The following is a 15,311-nucleotide window of genomic DNA, read 5'->3' as shown; positions in this document are numbered from 1 at the left end:
CTTCATTTGAAAGATGACAGACAAAATACAAAATTAAAACTGTTATGGTAAACTTAAATCTTTTTGGTAAGAGGCAGCATGCTCTCATTTTGTGTGGATGAGATTAATAATCCTAATCAAGGAGAATCTCAGCCCAGTTGTGGCACATGTTACAGGCTGTTAGGCCAAAACATTGTGTTTTCTTTCTTCTTTTTTTCAGCATGGAATAAACCTATTACTTGTTCCTTTGCAGCCTACGCATGCTGACACAGCTACCCATCTGACGTATTTGGATATAGCTTACTGTAGCTTACTGGATGTCCATAGATTCCTCTCCCTGAAAAATATTAATATAAACTAATATTCCTTTTTGAGACCACCATATATTATTATCCAGTGGCCATGGATACAAAGCAAATTTGTGTCTTTCTCATTATGGTTTAGTTCAATAAAATGGTTCAATAAAAGTTTCTGTACTGGACAGTACGTAATGCGTATACCACTTGAGAATTGTGAAAAAAATAGGCTTGCTGGAAAAATGAAAACAGGCTGCGTGTGACCATAGCATCTGTTTTGCCCATGGCTGCTGACAACAGAAGTTGTGTGGGAAAAGCATTTCTTTTTGTCTCACCACCCATCCTTTTGCCTCTTGCAAGTGGGATACTTAGAGCCTGTGAAATTCAGGGGTCAGTAAATGCCAGTGTAATGAAACAACTTGAAATTTTGTGCTGATTTCCCCTTTAACTTTCAAAGGACCATAGAGACAGCATCTAGCTTTTGAATATAATCATAGCTGAACATCACTTAACTGTTCATGTACAGCTTGCTGCTATTACTGTTTTTGGTTATTTAAACAAACAGCTATGTGTATGTATTCTACAAAGGTCCTATGTAGGAAACTCCACTGGTAAGGAATGATTCACGAATGGTTCAGACATCTGGTAGTGAAGAATTATTTTCATATGAACAATAAATGTTTTTGAGATAAATTGGAATATTTTCCTAATCCTCCACAAAGGTTGAGTTTTCTATTGACAAGATGAAGACCGCTTATGCTGTTCATAATTATAAACAGATATTAAATGTCCTGAATTCTTTCTACTCTGTTAAAAACACTTTCCATGTGTGAACACAAGAGAATTCAAGAATGAAAAGATAATATGTCTGCTTTGTTTAAGTTTTGTTAGTGAGCAAGTAGAAGGCCAAGTCTGTAACATGAAAAAGGTAAGCAAATAACAAATAGAACATTGTGACCTTAGAAATTGGAGGTTTCCAGACAAAGAAAAGCATTATATTTAAAGATATAGTGTGAACTTAAAATCCTTTCTGATTTTTCCAGTCAATCAAAGCAGGTTTATGTGTTCACAGTCCCACAGAGAGTGTCAAGGCTATAATTCCAGCACGAAGGGGAACATGTTCATTATGGTGACTCTAGAAATATTTTAAAAATAAAGATAAGAAAACATAATGACATAAATGAAATATATTGTATATACACTTGTATTATAAAATATATTCTCAAGTATGGGAAAATGAGTCACAAATTACTTAGATCTAAAAAAAGTCATGTGTATATTTACAGTAATTTCAGGATTCTGATACATCAATTTCAAAATTATGTGGAAATAGTTCCTATCCCATTTGAAAACTACAACTCATGAAAAGGCACATTGTAGTTTTAATAGATTTTTAATCAGATATAATGTGCTGCTCATCTTGTTCCTACTGTACCATACAGACATTCTTTATTATTTTTCTGAAGTCTTTCCCCTCTTTTCTGTGGAAAAAAATGATCATAGTGATGACAGAAATGGGCTTCCACGTGTGCCCAGTTTTCTTAAGAATGGAGATTCAGAAAGAAAATAATTAAATGTCTAGTCTAACCCTTCGCCTCCTTATTGAACTGATTTTCACCATCACTTTGTGAATCAAACTGTAAGTCTTAAAGCCTTTATACATATAGGGAATGGAAACATATCTGATTCACAAATCTTGGAAAATGTTTTAGTTCAAAAAGAAAAACAGCAAAATAATTGAAGCACTCCAAATATCATGCTGATACATAGGGTGTTCCACAAATCCTAATTTCCAAATCACAGCTGGCAAAGCTCCTAGTTTTCAAAGTATGGGTTTAATTGTGGTAGGGACAGCCCAGGTTTTAACACTAATGAAGGGTGGAGCAGAACCCAATTTTTCAGAATGAAACTGCTTCAGGATGTGCTTTGGTAGGTTGATAAAAGTGTGGTACAAACTGAGGGAATCCCAAGACTTTCCTTAATGCTCTCTCCTGGCTACAGTAGGCAGCAGTCACCACATTTTTCTCCAGGACCAATGGTACGATTGTTTTTTGATGGAAGTAGTGAAAACATGCTGTTTTCAACTTGTGTAAGATTTCATTTTCATCAGAATTTATACACATTCCAATAATTTCATGCTATTCTGTCTCAGTGTGCTCTAGGGAGTTGTATGGAGATAAAGACAAACCACTTTAGCAGACAAAGAAGAGCAAGATGATTTACAGTAACAAGGAGGGATATCTCTTTTGTACAATACTAAATTACAAACAAAAATAGACTCATGCACTAGAAACTGGGCATTCCAACTAAGAATAACCTGGTGTCAGCACGATTATCAGCACTATTCTGGAACATATTCTGGAGAAAGAAATTATTAGAGATGTCCTCAACACATTTCCTCTGAAGTCTTTGATAAATTTTAAGATGTATTATTTACATTCTTGTTATCTGATGTTGGATTTTATTAATAAAGTTTGTTCAATTTCCTTCACTTTTGGTGTTTGCTATAGTACCCCATCTATTTTTTATCATTTGAAAAATGTATATATCTACTATTGATACCTGAGGATAGACAATAACTACAGTTTAAAATTTCAAAGAGTCAGATCAATGAAAATATATTGTATATCCAATAAACTATCTCAGCACACTGTATGAATGCACTTTGGAAATGTTGCTTTACAATGTTTTTTTACAGTATGAATTGATAATTGTAAAATATGATTTTTTACAATACCTAAAATATAAGCATATTTTGGATAAGCAGCAGTCACTATTCTTTATGTATTTCAGGTGGGTAGCTGCGTCAGCATGCGTAGTTGGCAAAAGAACAAGTAATAGGTTTATTTCGTGCTGAAAAGAGAAGATAGAAAACACAACGTTTCGGCTGTGAAGTCTCACCTGAAGAGGGCTTCACAGTCAAAATGTTGTGTTTTCTCTCTTCTCTTTACAACATTGAATAAACGGATAACTTGTCTCTTCTTAATGTATTGCACCATTAAGAAATATAACATGTTTTGTTTTTTATAAAACACTTTAAGGAACACTAGCCTACAAAGAATAAATGTGTAGGGCATCTGGGGATTTTAAAAAAATGAAATTTAATTTGATCAACTACAATCTCTTTTAGCAAATATCAACAATTTTAAAAATAAGACCATATAAGTTTAATGCTTATTTAACACTTTATTAACAGTCTATGTTAATTTTGGAAATTATTTATATGAAAAGAATATTTCTTATTTCTCTAAGCATATTCAAACTTTTGTGTAATATTTACTGCAGAAATATAGATCCCAGTCTATTGTGGAAACATAATACATTACAACATAATCATCAATAAACATCTTATCCATCAGGTCAGCTTGCTTCAGTGTCAATGCTTATATAAAAATTTTGAGACAACATGCACCCTACTATGGTGAAGGAAATACTAAAACTAAGTGGTTCCCACCAGGTGTTATTATCCCTGTGAAAACAACATTAGTTGAATTATCTACATTAAAATCCCATGTTTGCTGACATAAATATCGCGTGAAAAGGGATTTGTCCATGGAAATTTATAACTCCCAGGATTGGCTGCAAGCATATGTGTCTGGGTTTGTTGAGCTATTCCAAGAAATGATCTAACGGCCAAGGCTTCCACATGAAGGTGTGTGAAACTAGTGATGACTGCAGTTTTCTTAAATATATTGCCTCGATACGTCGCTCTCATATCCAACTACTAAAATGTCAACATTCATTCTTCATTGGATCCATGAAAGCAATAAAGGTAATTGGGGAATTATGAATTCAACAGAATTATTTATCTGTTTCTGGGCGGTAGGGAGTTGGAAGAAATTGAAAAGCTTTAAATTTAAATCTTGTGTGGACACATGGGAAAACCCAAGAGACAGCAGATGGATGGGCATGGCTACTGTAGTTCAACTTCAGCATTATTGTAAGACAGAAATCTGGCTGTATTGAGCACAAAGTCTCCAGTTATAGTGTAGATCATTTTATTTTAAGTCTTGCCACTAGTAAACATAAAATAAAATACTGCATTAATATCATTCGCATAAGAGATTGTACTGGTGCTTAACAATTTGCACTTTATCAGTCAATATTAAAACAACAATTCAGCAATTTCATCATCATCTCTTTATTTTTACTAATCAATTTACAAAAAGAAAATCTTAAATAACATTTACAAGTGTGGCAGATTACACAATACAACACAACTGTGATGTGACAAAACTAAAGCAGGTCACAAGGATTTACATCTTACCTCAAATCATAAACTAACTGCGTACCACAACTTCAGAGTGCTAAAAAAGCCAATGCTACCAATAGCCACTGGAAAGCATATCTACCTGGAGGCTAGTAAAGTAAACATCAATAATGCATCATGATCTAGTAGTTATACGGAATGTTCTTAGATGAGGAAAAGTTGATGACAGTTTAACATGTGTATAGAGACATTTCTAAGCCTCTTCCTGATAGTTACTGCTGATCAATATGGAGCAGCATAACTACGACTTGGAAAAATGATAATTACTGTAAATTAAACTGCTTATATTCTAACTGAGACAATATCATCGTCTCCAAGAGCAATGGAAAAGGATTGCTGTGGTGCATCTCCTTCAACTTATTAGAAACATGAGATTTCACTGCCAAGTCTGATTTGTCTATCAATAGTTGACAAGCCAGTTAGTATGTTTGTGTTTTTTCTGAATGAATACATATAACACAAGAGAATTTTGAAAATCCATTGGGCTGATTTTCAAAAATACACATAAAAGTCACATATCAAATATAAACATTTTGTTTTTTAGACAATAATCTTTTGATAAACAAATAAATTAAAAACAATATTTCAGTCACACCTGAAGAAGGCTTCATAGCCAAAACGTTATGTTATGTCTGTTTTCCTTCCCTTTCAACATGGAATGAAACTTTACTTGTTCCTTTGTAGCATATGCATGCTGACACAGCTAGTTACTATATCCAAAGAATGGCGAAGTCCTGAAGACAGTCATTGAAACTGGTGCTTCTAAACAGTTGTAAGTGAGCATGCATTTTATAACCTCAGACCTAGCCATGAATACTAAACCAGCAACACCCAATTAAATTCATATTCAGGCTAGTTCAGTTGATCAAAGGGTCCTTTGAAACAATCAGTTGTCCTTTGTGTTTTATGGCACAAACAGCAATATTACCAGTTTTGGTCATAGAGGAAGAAGGGCTAAAACTTTTGAACCAGGATTAGCTGCTGAAAAAAAAAGGGCTGCACATGAGTGCTTCATGGAGTGCAAATCTTGGAGAAATTCAATTCAATTCAAGCTTTACTGTTACATTGGGGAAATTTGTTTTGCAACACACTCCCTACATAACACAATGATGGACAAGAGTTTAACAACAAAGAAGTCAGTGAAACACTGTTACATTAAGTACATTGTTTGAAAGAGATATTGCAGTGGGGATGAAAGATTTCCTGTGTCCATTAGTGACAGTTTTTGAAAATGAGCTGGGCACGCAAGCTCAAATTTACTTAGATCTCTAAGAAAGGCTACATTTCTTCAGGGCTAGACCAGCGTCCTACATGGTGAAAGACAAAGAAGAGGCTGAAGTATATAGATCATAAAACCTGGAAATACAATCCTCGACATTTTTCAGAGTTTGCTCTATCTGTCCTTCCAGTTGTAGCCAGACTGGTTGGCTGTGCAGCAACTACAAACTAACAATAATGAAAATGGCAAAGCTGGGCAAATACTGGACAAGTACCTTACTCCCGTGAGCTATAACCTCTTCAGCAAATTAGTAGGTGGCGAGTCATGTTATTGATTGGGACTGACTCATCAGCAGTTGAAAATGGATAACTCATCAAAGCACTACAGAGTTCCATTCAACACTCACAAGGGTCTGTCGGTACTGTACATCATAATATCTTTTGGCATATCATCAGCATGTTTCATTTACCAATAAACCATGAAGACTCTCTGTCAGGGCTTTCCAGATTGGGTGGTCTACTTAGATGAAGTCTTCATCACATAGTTGACAGAACAGGGGCACCTGGCAACATGGAGAAATGGCTGAAGAGGTTTGCAAAAACTGGTATGTGTTTAAAGAGTAAATAACTATTTAGGACACTAACATTTTTGGGATATCAAGTGGACTTTGAGGGGGTTCCTCCTGTTGAAGATGCTCTAGCTTCCACTATATAATGGAGCTCAAGTAATTCTGGGGCATGATTATCTATCACATTAGTGCATTTAGAAGCAGCTAAGAAGTTGCCTTTTTCCTCATGCTTAAAGTGAACTTTAGAATAGTTACAAATTAAAGGAGGCCATTTGATCCTTGTACCCCATTTGGTAGCTAGTAGTTAATTGACCCAAGGACTTCATCCAGCTGCATCTTAAAAGAAGCCAGGATATCGGCTTCAACAACACAGCTGGATAGTATTTTCCCTAATCATATAACCCTTTTGGCCATTTTTAAATGTAACTTCCATTCTGTGTCCTCTGGTTTGTGATTCACTGCTCATTCTGAAGAAGTCAATTGTGTTGACATATTCAATGCTTTTGAGGATTTTATAAAGTTGTATCAGTTTCCCTCATAAACAGAGAAGATTAGGCCTAAACTGGTTAAGGTCCTTCTGCAAGTCAGTAAAGGACATTCCTTAGAGATCTGGAATGCATCCAGTTGCTTTCTCTGTACTGATTCTAGAGCAGCAATATTTTTTCTGTAATGTGGTGACCAAAATTGTACACAGTTTTGTCTTGAAGTACATTATACAATTTTAACACAACATCCTTTGATTGAAATTATCTGGTTTTAACTATATTTCCTAACACTTTTAGTTGTTATTTGCTTCCCCACATTGTCTACAAATGTAAATGATGTGTCAAATAACTTACTATATGCTCATATGCAATACATCCTCTTTTAGCATTGGAGCTTTGCTTTTGCATCAAGTGAGCAAACTTTGACAGGGCAATAGGCAACATATCCTTGACAACTAGAGAAAGAACCTTTTTAGTTGTATTTGGTGTACAAAACATCTTACCATTAGCTCTATGGCTATCATTTTATAATCTTTTCAGATCATAAGCCACTCTCAGTATTGCTTAAAGAGTACTGTGCATTTCCTGGCATTGCTTCTGTGATGACACAGTGGTGGACTTTGTTACTATAAGTACACTTTTATATGCTGACTTTGTTGAGTAGATGCCTTTAGCTAACTTCCATTGCCTTTCGCCCCTAAACTACTTGTACTACCTTCTGAGTTGACAGCTCAGGCGGAGCGGTGGCACTGCTTTCACAGCTTGCTGTGTTACATGTGTACGTTATTAAACTACACCCACCAGGAGGGAATTACGTCCCATTTACATCCATTACATGGCTATCAATGAAAACATTTTTTGTCTCATCCAAATTTGATCTAACTCTGTGTGGGCTATGGCATCACTGAAAAATGTGACAATGGTCAGGACAAAATGTTAAGCAGTTTAAGAACACCCACTGATATAGACCCACACATCCAAATTCAGCATGCATATTCTTCTTCCTCAGTACCTCATGGGCACATCTGGACATTTCTTCCTCAGTACCACATGGGCACATCTGGACATCTAGTTTCATTGTCTAGTTTGCACAATTCTGTTGCAAGTGGAAACAAAAACACAAAATTAATTGCAGAAGTGATCACCAGGTTTTGACTGTTTTAACAGAGAGAACACAAGCTTTTAACCTATTAATGTATTGATACGCTGTTCATATCTAAATGTGCTACTAGCAATACGTGTAGCCCAGTTGTGCTGATAACTTTAAACTTGATATAAAAACTAAAATGGCCCATCCACCCTTGAACTGTGTATAAAAACCTAGTGGGAGCAATGTGGTATGTGGTAGTGCAGTGATGTTTTTCATCTTAGATGAGTGGGAGCAGACGGCTAAATAAAGCTCATAGCATGAAGTCTGATTGTTTTGTCTTATGGATGCAGCAAAATGGAGAACATCTTATGAAAACAATGTATGTTGAAGGAAAATCAATTGTATCAAACGATGGCTGTTTATTTTTCAAGATGTTTGACTTGTAATCAACATTTGTTACTGTATTGTAATTTCTATCTTGTATTTTTTTATAAATCCACATGATTCAAAATTACTGCTTGTGTTTTCATCTCGGCTCACAGCTATAAACCCCACTGCCAAACACGGGGGAAATTGAGGAAGTCTACACAAGGAGGACTCCTCCAATCTGCTCACCTTCTAGCCTTATCTCTTAAGAAGTCACAGCAATGCAGCCTCATAGCATAGGTGCAGCAATTAGAAGATTGGTGTGTGCTTTAAAAATAGCCTGCCAGTGCCCAGGAACCTGCAGGGACTTCTGTTGCTAGGAGGTAAAAAAGCCCTTCCCAAATAATCTCAGACTTTTCCGTTTGGCACAACCTAGGCAATTGCACACTGTTGCTTAAGAAATTGCACTGATAGTCAGCTAGTGACATAACCCATGCTGGAACTGCAGACCTCAACCTGTTTTTGGCACTACTGGCTACTCGGGAGCTCCAGTTTTGTGTTTTTGTGTCCATCTGAAAATATTCTGAAAAATATACTTTATTATGCAAGGCAATAGTTAAAGGTTTGTAAGAAATGAATTTAGGATATGTTGCAGGGGCTCTATGGCTTAATTTTGTAAATCATTAGAATGTTACAATGCATTTACATTTTTTTTAAATGAATAAGATCTTACACAAACTCAAAGTCCAATTCATGCAAGCAGATGGTAGATGTTTTATACTGTTACCAAGATGTCATTGGACATTTTGAACCAGTTTACTGAGGTTTAATTGATTTCATACTGTTGCTGTTTTGAATTTAAAGGATTCAGATCATTGTAAAAAATATATAGTAAAAGCTGTTTTCTTGCTAGTTATATTGTGGAGCTTCTATGGCTATGTATGTCAAATTCGAAGTTACAAAATTTAGATATTTAACAAATTCTGTTAATATTAATTGAGCAAGGTCATAAAAGAAAATGCAGCAACTACTGTAAAACAGCTAGATCAGTTACTGTACCAAATTCATAACAGTAACAGTGACAGGTATGGTAAGAACAATCATAATGAAAGAAACAAAAACAATATTATTAATAGTAATATATCTGCTAGTAAGTTACTCTTCTTTCTTTCTCTTGCTCATTGCTGTTTTTTTTTTCACTTTATGTGGCATAGAAAACAGTCAAAATTACTTAAAAAATAAACACTGCTTCTTTAAATGCTGCTGAACGCTGTGTACACTCAAGGTATTGTGTGCGAATGCAGGCACACGGACAGTGCTGTGCTTCATTTTGTATTGTATCTTGGTTACTGTATGTCTGTAAGACTTAATTTGAGCAATGTGATTTCCTGTTATCCAAAAAAAAAACTTGTTTTATGAATAACACTGTTGAGCATAACCATGCTTTATGGTGGGCACTTATGAAGTATGGTAGAGTGTGCATACATCATAGGAGAGTTAAATTGATGAGCAAATGTTTGAAAGACACAATGGGCCAAATGAACAAGCTGACCATAGTTAAGCTTACTGATTGCAGCTATGTTGGAACCTCAATGTACAGTAATAAACCACTTATGTTTTGAAACTTATTAATGAAAGTATACTTCAGCATTACCTCCAATACAGTTGTGCTAATATTTCCCAATGTATTTCCATACTCCTTTCTTCCAATACCTGAGGTACATTATATACTGTAGCTGGTATTCAACGATTCGTATAGCCATGTACCTTGAGTGTGGTGAAGATTCAGCATAGAAAGATGTTACATACATTAACTTAGTCAATATTTAAAAACTTCTAGGCAGACCATTACACCTTTAGACTAAGTGCTGTATTAAACAAAAACTTTATACTAGGACTATCCCAGTTTAGAAATAGTTTAGTTTCTCTTGTTATATAACTTCAGAAAGTGGTTAGATTTCAATAATTCTCATCAATTGAAGAAGGAAAAATCAGAACAAACTTGAAAGTAATGCAGCTGTCCCAACCAGGTACAAAGATTACCATGACTAAACAAAAAAAAAAAGAGATTAAGGATTATGAAGATATGTACCGGATAACTTCCATGAACACTCTCAAAACATTTTGAACATAGAATGAGCTCCAACATATTAAAATATAACATGTGTTCCAGCTTGACAAAGGACTGGATTTCATGTACTTTGTATCATTCTCACACATGAATTAAAGTTTGCACCCATGGCCTTTCTCTGTGGTTGTTTTCTTAATTGGAAGAGCACTATCCTGATTTTCCCAATTGTGCACTCTCATTTACACTTCACTTTACTGAAAGTAAGCACATGTGGAACCTGCCCCCAATCAAATAAAGAAAGGCATAAACAAGAATACAGAAAGACTTGTCTAAAATAAGTGTCATTTATATATATATATTACATTAAGGGTTAATTTCGTAAATATAATAAAGCTGTTCAACATGTAGAAATTCCATTTAAAGAGAGTTAAAAAAAATATCTTGCCCATCTGTAACGTTAAAATCTTAAATCAAGTTGTGAGTGACACATTGCCATAAAGCTCATGAAAATATGTCTCACTTTGCTATAGCATAAATTTAGCTGTGAATAGAATTATTTGAAAAACCTTTATGGAGACTGTACAGTATGTACCAAAAAGCACTAAAATCTATTCAGCTTTGTCTTCTGGCTGGCCCTTTCTGTAATAAATGCAGGCTTCTTATTTAATGAAAACCAGATGAGGAAGTCCAAAGGTACAGATTCTTTCAGTTCCTTTCTTCTTTTTCCAGTGAAGATGGCTGGTACACTCCATAATCTCTCGCAGCTGCAGAAACCCTCCCATCTTATCTTTGCATGAGATGAAGTTTCCATTTACAGCTATTTCACAGCCACAGAATCAGGCGTCTACTGTCGTCTGTTTTTTCTTGAAAAAAGCCTGGCTTCAGGAAAATCCACAAAATCTTACATAATCAGTAATATCTTTAATCAGGCCTTCAATTAAAGCTTTGGCTGCACTTCTGAGAAAATGTTAGATTGCAGCTCTATTAATGACTATTATTGTGCTCCCTTATACATTGAAGTGTTATGTTTCTAAAAGATGACGTGCCAATTACTTGTCATTTTGGAGAATTTTAGTTAGTAAAATTGTCAAAATTTAGGAAACTTTTTTTTTATCCAAGGAACACATTTAAGTTCATGGCTCAGCATAAAGACAGTTTTTATTCTGTTCACATATGCAAAACAGACAATCTGTGTTTTTTGGGAAAATAAAGTAGTAGTAGTTAAATTTAATGTACATTTAATTCACTTCATTTCTATATATTGTTTTGAAATGTTTAAAAAAGTTTATCTAAATACTAAAATTTCCTGAAATAAAAATTGAAATAAAATTAGTTGAACATTCATTTTTTCAAAAAAAATAGTAGCAAATTATAACTACTGTTTCAAATTATTGTAATTGTATTATAGTTTGTTTCCATGGAAATTATTTGCTTTATATCCAAGAAAAAGAGAGCTCAAACTTTATTTTGACTTGTTTTACATGTAGTATTTATACGTAGTCTTTACAGGAAAATGTCATATAGAATGCACAGTAAATATTGCTTAAATTAAAGTTTCATTTTTTGTGATCTCTCTAGAGGTGTTGTTCTGGAAGGACGGTACTTTCCCTGAAGAGTCTTCAGGTTCACTGATACATTTGTCCATACTAAGATGGCCGCAAGAGAATGCCAGCTTTCAAGGTTGTGTCATTTACTGGCAATTGCTGGAACAGAACAGGTGCTGTATGTTCCCTGTCCCAGCCTATTTAAATCAACTATTTCTTGAGAGGTCAATTCTGTAACTACTATGGAAGGACTTGAGACTGGTGAAAAGGAATTGAATTACAGAAATGCCTAAGTTTGGAGGAGGGTATCAAACTATGGGAAGACCTGGATATGGAAGGAAAAATTGAATCTACACAAAGTAACAAACCCCGCTAAGACCAACAAAATATGGGTCAGGAAAGCCATTCTTTTCCATTTTTGTTCTAAAGTGATGTTTTTCAAATAATTTAATTTGATAGACCGATAGAAAACAGCTGCACCAGTATTTAGTTTAGTTTTAGTTTAGTTTGTTTAGTTTGTTATTTTATTTTCCATTTATTTTTGTAAATAAAAACACTATTATCTGTCTGGCTTTTTCTGGGTGTGTCTATGTGCCTGGACCTGCCTACATTTCATATGCATATAATGACTGTGCCTATGATGCATAACCTTTGCTTAAAATTTAATTTCATTAGCACCACCACTGTACATCATCCAAACTATACTTTATGAAGGTCATTTTAAAGAGAATATAAAAATATTATAGCATGCTAACCTTGTTAAGTTACATTGAATCTGAGCCTTAAAATAATGAGACACAGAGTAACCTTTATTCTAGACTGGATTTCAGTCTAGAATAAAGGTATATATTTTTGTGTAAATGATTTCTCAAAAAAACATTTTTTCTTATAAGAAAAAGGTTTAAGCAATTTTAAGACTTTGTTAATAGTAAGGTAAATAGAAATCCAAGTAAAACTGATTTTTGTGACTATACGGGGAGAATTTGTTTTTCGGCTTGATCTTTACATGCACTAATCTTCCAGAGAATTAATTCACCGCAAAACTGTATCTGTAATTTGCATGTGGTTTCTAATAGTTAGAGTTTAGAAGACATAAACATAAGATTTCAGTTTTCAGTGACCCAGAGGCAAATTACTTATCCTTTGCTAGAATGATTTACTTATGAAAATCTGAAAGCAATGTCATAAATGTGGGATGCCTTGACAAAATGCATTTAATCAGTTTCATCATTTTATGATGCAAAAGCTAGTGACAGAATGTTTAGCAGGATTATGATCAAATCACAAATTGATTTTTTTTAGATAAACACATTTTCGACATTCTTTATTCTTGTATTACAACTTTGAATTGACTTTAGTCCTTTTTTCTAAACATATGAGCTATAAATCAGTAAATAGATTGTGTTTTCTGAATACATATTTTAGAACTGCAGAGGATTCTATATTGTAGATCTTAAGCACAGAGTGTTCAATATATTAAAAATATATATTGAAAAGAAAAAAATTATGATAAAAAGATTCAGATGAATCAAACATTATTTTATATGCTACTGTACCTTTCAAAAAACGCATCCTTCATACTGTGACCTTTTTGAAAACACGAAATGTAGTCAAATTATTATTATTGGGAGTATTCTGTCATCTTATCTAAAAGTAATCATTCATTCTCTTAGATAAACCTACTAAAGCCTCTCAGAAGAGAGCCAGTGAGGAGGAAGTTATGACATAAAAAGTTATGGCATGTTCATCCTACTTCCCACCCCACTGAAGAAACCCTTATTATTTAATATAAATTTATGTTACTTGCACTTCCTTTAATTTATCAGGCAGAATTGCTATCACAGTAGAGAACATGATTTTAAAGTAGATCTCAGGTTTTGTTCTTAATCATTATCAGTTAAAGGCAAGAAGAATATTACATATCTTCTGAAAAAGAGATTAAAACAATTTAACATTCAAGTCTTTGCTAAAATGCACTTTCTATTATTCTCTGTCCTGTTCTGCTCTTTTATCAGTCATTGTGGTCCATCTTGAATCAATTCTCTTCCATGAATCTTATTTTATATCCTAGAATATATAAATACCAAATATAAGAAAAGGCCTACAGGGCTGGGATATCTATCAAAGAGAATCTGATTTAACTAAAAACATGGTTTTCCGTGACCCTACTGATTGTTCCCTCGGGAATAGCTGTGAGGTTTGCATCTTAAGGTGTGTAAGACTATGACACTGTGACAAATGTACAGTACTATGTACAAATTTATATGTATAAGCTTATGTGTATTTCAAGAGAATTAAAAACCCTCTCTTTGAAAGCATTTGCAAAGACTTTTCAGATTGTTTTGGCTTGCTTAGGGTTTGTTTATTTGTTTTGGGCTACACTTTATTGTGTTCCCACAGGGTGTATAAATATGTTTATTAGTTGCTATCATTTATACAGGGATAATGAATGACCCTTATGTTTTTTATTAATCTTATTCATAAAGCCCTAGATAAGAGATTTTAATTCTGCCATAGAATGGGAGCAGCACCCAAAGACTGTAGAACTGCAGATGTTACACCAATTTGTAAATATGGGCACAGAAATGAACCATGAAGATATAAACCATCTGTCTTGCTGATGTTATAGGTAAAGATTTAGAAATTATAATTAGAGCTAAATTAAAAGGATACACCAGGGTCTTGACATTGCAAGGGTTCAGTCCAGAGAACAGTTGGGTATAGCCAAATAGGCAAATAACCAATTCCAGCCCTATACTATTATATAAACGTGACAGTTGTCCATCATCGTAACAAATAAAACATACAAAGACAAAGTGGCAATAGTCAATGGAGCTTGTTTTTCTAAAACAGTGTCAGTGTGTCAGTTCTTACCAATTTACCCTGTTCATTTTTCAGCCTGAGGGTGCACAGGTTGTGGAAAAGAAGGGAAAAGAAAGTAGAGAACACAATTTTTATTCAAAAATAGAAACTGCACTAAAGAAACAATACATAGTGTAGAATAGCACCAGCTTACCTCTTAACAGCACTGCATGGGTGGAAAAAAAAGTGTCTATTTGTTGGGGGGAGGGGGTCCTCAGAAAGGTCAAAAAGTTGTAAACACACAGTGTAGGAGACTGCTTATATGCCTGAAAGACTAGCTAGCAGATCATTCCAAAGCTAAAATGTTGATAGGGGAGGATATCAAAACCTAATATGTTTACTAGAAATGGTAACCAGGTATAGAAGTTCTAATGATCATCTGTTTTGTGTATTTGTAAGGGTTACATGTACAGTATTTGTAGTTCGGACTACCGTGCTACAATATGTGTTGTTTTGTAATTTTTATGTTTTACACCTATCCATAATGGTACAGCCCAAACTCTATTTAAAGAGTGTTATGAGTACTAGGTTTTGTGGTGAGTCAGGAGTCTTAGAAATAAG

At 34.3% G+C, this 15,311-nt stretch overlaps 1 long non-coding RNA gene across 2 annotated transcripts; it reads right to left on the bottom strand.

Moving 5' to 3' along the window:
• Nucleotides 1-4,428: 4,428 nt before the first annotated feature.
• Nucleotides 4,429-14,978, bottom strand: LOC107076990 (uncharacterized). 2 transcript variants are annotated; one of them, XR_001478110.2, is made up of 4 exons: nt 14,905-14,961; nt 14,763-14,787; nt 7,830-7,913; nt 4,429-6,326 (listed from the first exon to the last, which is right to left on the bottom strand). It is a non-coding gene; the product is annotated as an uncharacterized lncRNA (long non-coding RNA). The 2 variants fall into 2 exon arrangements; XR_011190111.1 differs by lacking the exon at nt 14,763-14,787 and having other exon boundaries at nt 14,905-14,978.
• Nucleotides 14,979-15,311: the final 333 nt, after the last annotated feature.

Source organism: Lepisosteus oculatus, chromosome 1 (assembly GCF_040954835.1).
Source record: "Lepisosteus oculatus isolate fLepOcu1 chromosome 1, fLepOcu1.hap2, whole genome shotgun sequence".
Lineage (NCBI taxonomy): Eukaryota > Metazoa > Chordata > Actinopteri > Semionotiformes > Lepisosteidae > Lepisosteus > Lepisosteus oculatus.
This window is presented reverse-complemented; position numbering and strand designations above follow the sequence as displayed.